The sequence below is a fragment of the Alligator sinensis genome, unplaced genomic scaffold (genome assembly GCF_000455745.1).
Source record: "Alligator sinensis unplaced genomic scaffold, ASM45574v1 scaffold500_1, whole genome shotgun sequence".
Taxonomy (NCBI): Eukaryota; Metazoa; Chordata; order Crocodylia; family Alligatoridae; genus Alligator; species Alligator sinensis.
In genome coordinates, this window is record NW_005842740.1 from 305,282 (window position 1) to 311,529 (window position 6,248).

A 6,248-nucleotide genomic window follows, 5' to 3' on the forward strand; every position below is an offset into this window, starting at 1 on the left:
ACTCCGAGCTATAAAATGTCATTTCTTCTGGTTTCCTCATTTCAGATTCCAGCCTAATCGGAAACTTAAGTGCCAGGCACGTCCCTGGTTATTTTCTTTTTCTCCTTTAACATGCCATTCTGAGATAAAAACAAAGCAAACCAAAAAGATTCCTACAAGACTTTTTGCAGCAGGTGCTCCTTGGCTGCGAGAAATAAGAATAAAGCCGAGATGCAGTCATTTCTGCTTCTAACCTTGGCCTTTGCTCCAAGTTATAATTGCTGTGGTTTTCCCACTTCTTCCAATAAAGAAAGATTGTTCAGTGTTGCTAGCACATGCTGGCTGAATGCTGAGCTCAAGAGGCGGCTGCCGGTGGTGGATGAGTGATAACTAGCTATTCTTCTGGTAAATTGTCTCTGGTCTTCCTGGACAAAAGACTATATGACTGCAGGTTATATACGTCCTTAGTAAGGAGAAAAGGCTATATATTCATGAACTTTTCTTGTACCACTAAGAACAAAAATATGGATTTTTAACCTCTCTCAGTGCAGATTTGAGGGGCGAGGGGTGGGTCTGGTGAGGCTGCATGTTCAGACCCATGTCCTCTCCCCAGGTTGTGGCATTCAGATCCCACAACTGTCTCCCCATGACAAGCTACAGAGCAGAAATCCAAAGGATTTCCTGACTTTGTACAAGGCACAGCAGGTTTTATTTTTTACCTCCAGCCACTGCTACAAAAACAGCCGTGGTGCAGTGGCTTCAGCCAAGCCAAACTACCCAGCCCACTGCAACTACGTCATCACCAAGTAGATACAATGGGATTGGAATAAACTCTCCCCCAAGAGAGGGACTTATGCCCTCCCTTTGTACTTCAACTTCTCTTTCCTGCTTGAAACCCTTTACTGACAAGGAACTATTTGGAGTCTGCTGCATCTCTCCTCTCCGCCCTTCCTTCCTCTCTGTTTCCGTCTACTTCTGTCTGCACATGCAGCTGGGAGCAGGCAAGCAACACTGGCCAATTTAAAGCCTTTGTCATTAATGCACCCAGCTGGTGATGAGCTGATCAAACTGAAAGCCCTTTGTCACTGCCTGAGTTAGTAGTCAGCTGATTGTGCTTCTTGGTACAAAGAACAGAGAGAAGTTACTAGAGTTTTGCAAGGCTACAGGACCTAAAGATTTTTTATATTCCTTTAGTGATGGGATGATCCTGAATAGCTCCTTATGACTTCCCAGTCTCACATGTGTCAATTAAGGTATTTCTCCTGAGGTCCAGAGCATTATACCAAGGTGGAGGAGAAGACAATCACATCACCAGATTTCTGTGAACAGCTAAGTTCTGTCTATGTGGGCTTCCTCTTTGGACAGGTGCTAAACATCTCTATGTGAGGAAGGAAGCTGAGTTTTCCAGAGCATGAAAATGCTACTCAGAACGAGGAAAAGTGAAAGAAAAGCAAACCAACCCTCGGCAAACCTGAGTCTGCTTTCAATGTAGGAGAGAGGAGGTCCAGGTGCAGATGCATCCTTCTGTATTTCTACTGAAACTGGATGACTGTAGGGACTGATGCAACTCCAAGGGAGTGGCTAGGACATTTTTTTTAAGGTAGAGAGTTCCTATAATGATCCTGGAAGTTAACAGGCACTGCAAGGTGTAAGCCAGCGGACTTATCGTTGTGCAAAACCAGTGTGGGAGGAAGTTGAGGCGGACTGAGCCAGCATGGGACTTTGTTGGCATTTCAGAAGGCTTCAAAGTACTTCCACGTGCATCATATTTGTAAAACACATGCTCGAGCCCTCATGACACATCATCCCTTGAAGCCAACCCCTTTGCTTTTCACATAGGCACCAGGCTCACCTTCCTCTCAAAGATCATAGACACACATATGCATGAATGAACAAAAGGGACACATGCAGGGGCAGGAAACTACCCTGTTTGCTGCCTGTTTGTCCTTTCCAACATGACCAAGTCTGCTGTGGTCAGAAATGCACTCCTCTCCCCTGGAAAATCCAGCCACGTTGAAAATAGCACTGGTTTGGTTGGGATGGTTTTAATGAGATACACTACACAGTTCTGGTATCACTGGAAAACCTTTCCTGGATATTTTTGCTACACGGTAGAGACATACCATTGATTTCTATTGAAAACTACTTGCAAGGTTAATACATCTTTGCAGTTTCTATCCACTAAGTCTTCTTTTAATAAGATTGAGTTAAATTCACCCTCGTGTGAATCCATTCATTTCAACAGAATCTCTCCAGGGATGCATTTGGTCCAGTACTTCTCTGACACACCACCAATTGCTTATTCACATTAGTCCCTCCTCAGTCCAACAGTAGAGCATTTCTGAGAATCAATCTTTCAATCACAGTACTGTTAAAATGATGTGGACTTTTTTGGTTTTAAATCCATGAACTTTAGATTAAAAATTCTTCTGCACTGAGTGACCTTTTTATTCCAGCCACAGCATTTCTGTCCAGCAGAGTCCATGAGATGCTGAGAAAACAAGGATGGCATGTAAAGAATTTGGTTGGTGTATGTTTATGACAATAGATCTCAACGTGTGTCCAGTCAGAGCCACAGAACATACCTATCCTCCATTTGAAATAATCAAAAAATGCTTGAAACACTGTAAACGGTTTATTCTCTGATGTTTGTAATTATTCAAAGGTGAATAATTAGTGAATACTTTGCAGCTTCTGTGCATTATCTTTCAAGGCTACAGATAGGGTCCATTTCTGATCTCAAGCTAGAGCTGTTATTGATGGCAGTCCATTGACAGCGTGAATTTGTTTCTGATCTATATTGGTGAGGATACAGAGTCAGGCCAGAAATATTCTTCCGTCTGTGAGGATGGAAGAGCTCTGGAAATGGTGGGTGTTAGATCAGCCAGCAGAGGGAGCAACAAACCCTTGTTCAGTGAGTTCGAAAATGATGGTGCTTCAGATTTGTTCTTAAATGCTTTGCTTTGCATTAGAGGGTTTTTCTCCGGTAAGGAACTGAGATACCAGAAGATTTTCCCTGTCAATGTAACGTTGGAGAATGACATCATTTAAACCTAAACTATTCACTTTCTCCTGATACGATACTGAATCTCTCTCTCACACACACAGACATGCACACACACAACTCCGTGTGACTCCTGTGGTGTTTAACAGAAGACATGGGTCACACCATGATGGTAAAAGAAAATGTTAATAATAGTACGTAGCACTTATCTCAACAGCTCCTTCCAGGGGCAGTTCTCAAAGCACTTTGCACTGAAGTCAATGGGAATTTTGTCACTGGTTTTAACAGGATTAGGATTTCACCCACAATCTTTAGATTAATTCCTTACTCGTTTACACTCGATCATTTCTCAGCCAAATGAAAACACATCCCATCAGGGAGCTTGCCCCAATTTTACTAACCCAGTGTAAGTTGGTATGAGACCAGGCGTAATTAAACCACTATGATGCAGGCAAGCAGCATCCTAATAGAGAAACCAATGAATTGTTCAAAATCCCCTGGTGAGCCAGAGGCAAACCTGGGACGAAGAAACAGAAATTCAGCAGCAACACTGTCTGCTCGCATGCTTCAAAAGCAACCAGCTATAGGTGGAACATGTCATTAGTTCTACTAAATGCAACAATGTTGAATGAATAAAGCACTAGCAAAAGAGAAATACTTTTTAAATAGATGCCATTGATATGGTATTGGGCAAGTTATGCCTGTGTGCATGCTGGTAAGCTAGCATGGACTGTATAGAGTAATATGGAAATGCCCTAGGGAAGCAGCGATGTGGGAATAGCATGTTCTGAGATCTGAACCCATGATGGGAAGAATTGTCATCCTCCTACACAAAGGAGAAAAGTTGAATTACAGGAGTGTTGTCACCTCCATGGGGTAACGGGGCACAGGACCAAGCGAGTCACTCCATCTTCAGCTCTCCCACACCTGGCTACCAGCACAAATCAGACCAACTTCACAGTTTCTCTAATTTCTCATGGGCTCCAGGGTTGCTGGAGCACATCACATTCCAGCCCCACAACTATTTGCTTTAACACGGCACCCTGGATCATGCCTACACGGTGGTGCCAGGGCAGAGCTGGCATTGGGCAGAGCTGGCACTGAGGAAGCAATACTGATTATGCTGACCCCAAAACTCCCTGGTGCAGCAAGTGCAAAGAAAGCAATGCAGGCTTGAGCATAGGTATTACGAATGCGGTGCACACAGAGCTACTTTGAAGCCTTCTGAAATGCCAGCAAAGCCCCATGTGGGCTCACCCTCCTCCCACACCAGTTTTACATAATGATAAGTCCACTGGCTTCAGTGTGTTTACTTCTGATGCAGGCAGTTGTGGGATCAGTGTCATGAAGTGCACAGGTGGAGAATGGATTTCTGTATCCTGCAAATCCAGTTTATTACTGGTGCCCGTGTAATTAAGGAGCAGCTGCACTGAGGGGAAGCTGGTGAGAGACAAGAATCAGGTAGTCACCATCTTGTCTTTGCTGGGATACTCTAGCAAACTTCCTCCTGGCTGCAATCCAAACCTGGAGTTATTCAGCGACTTTGCACTTGTTACGACCAATACCCGTGTTCTGCTTTCATTATATATTTCTGTTTACCTGCTCTCTACAGTAGCTTATGCTCCTATGCCATAGTTTAGAGATGACTAGGCATTTCTGTTTTGTGCCAATGGACATAAAAGTAAGGTCACTGCCAGCCCCTTAATTACATCAGAGCATTTGTCTTCATAAACCTCTGGTCTGATATTTAAACTTCAGATTTTTCAGGATTCTTGGCAGTAACCCACGTGGGTTGCAACTGGAAATCCATGGGGCAATATTATAGCTTACATTCATTTGCTTGGGCATTTGCAATGTACGTACATGCATAGAGGCATGTATGTATATTTGTATGCATATATATATATATGTGTGTGTATGCATGGAGGCATGTATGTATATTTGTATGTATATATATATATATATATATATATATGTATGTATGCATTGAAGCATGTATGTATATTTGCATGCATATATATATATATGTATGCATATTTCATGACCTCAGTATCTCTTGAGGGGCCCTGGCACTTTTTGTGTTGTTGTCCACCTGGTGTTTTTAAGACCCCCTAGGACTGCATGCCTAAGTACCACCGCTGTGTTAGCACAGTGTGTACTGACATGCGTTCCTTGTGAACATATCTTGGAGGGCCTGCGTGCACATATATTTCAGCTAGCTAGCTCTATTGCACCAGTTTGCTACTCATTAGTAGCAGAGTGATTTACCTTTGGAGAAGATGTGCAGACTTCAGGTATCCCTAGGAGCATCCATGCATCCCACAAGGCAGCGTAATCTGTATCCAGTGCTTTAGGCAATATGCCGGTTACTCTGTCAAAGTTGTTTGTGTCTAATATGCTATGAACATATGTATATGACTCTGCAGGGAAACAGATTGTTGCATGTCCACAGCGAATGTACTCACACCATATTTTCCCCATTGATTCGTGGATCCATTTATCATTTTTCATTCAATTCCTGACAGGCCAGGTGGAAATGTTTGCCTTCCCTTTCCCATAAATTCATGAAAATAGCTGAAGCTTCCCCTTCCCTCCTCCTGTCCCCCCAGCCTTGCTGACTTCAAGGGCATTAGCAAGTCACTGACAAACAGCGGCCAGCAGTGAAAACAGTATCTCAAAATCAGGGCAGACTCATAACCTCTCCTGCTGTCCAGGTGAAGACGAGATGAAAACCCCACAAGAGTGATTTTAATTCTTTTCTCCCACCCCACGATGCATTGTCCCCATCCATCCATCCCACAATGTTTCCTTGAACATCCCCTGACATCGCTCCTTTCCAGGAACTTCCCCACTCAGCTTTGCTCCTTCCTCTGCAGGCTCCCCGGCTGGTGAACGTGATCCTCCGAGCAGAGTCCCTTTTTTTTGCCTGCACTCCTGTCTTAAGGACGTCTTTCAGAAACGAACCCCCTTAAAAACAGGGGCAGCGCTTCAAAACAAGCGTGCCACCAGGTGCGGTGCCAGCCGGGGTCAAGAAGGGACTGGAGGAAAGGGGCATCGGCGGCTGCTGCGCGCGGGAGCGAGGGGGGCGGCCTCTGAGTCAGTACTGCCCGGGCCGGCAAGGCTGGAGGCTGCAGGTGGGAGAGGAGCGGCGCGGCGCGGCGCGGCGCCGGACCGGATCGGCGCAGGGCAGGACTCGTGCTCTGGAGGACGGAGCACGGCGGGATCCGGGCGGCGGGCGGCTGCGGCTCTTACCTGGCCGGTCCCT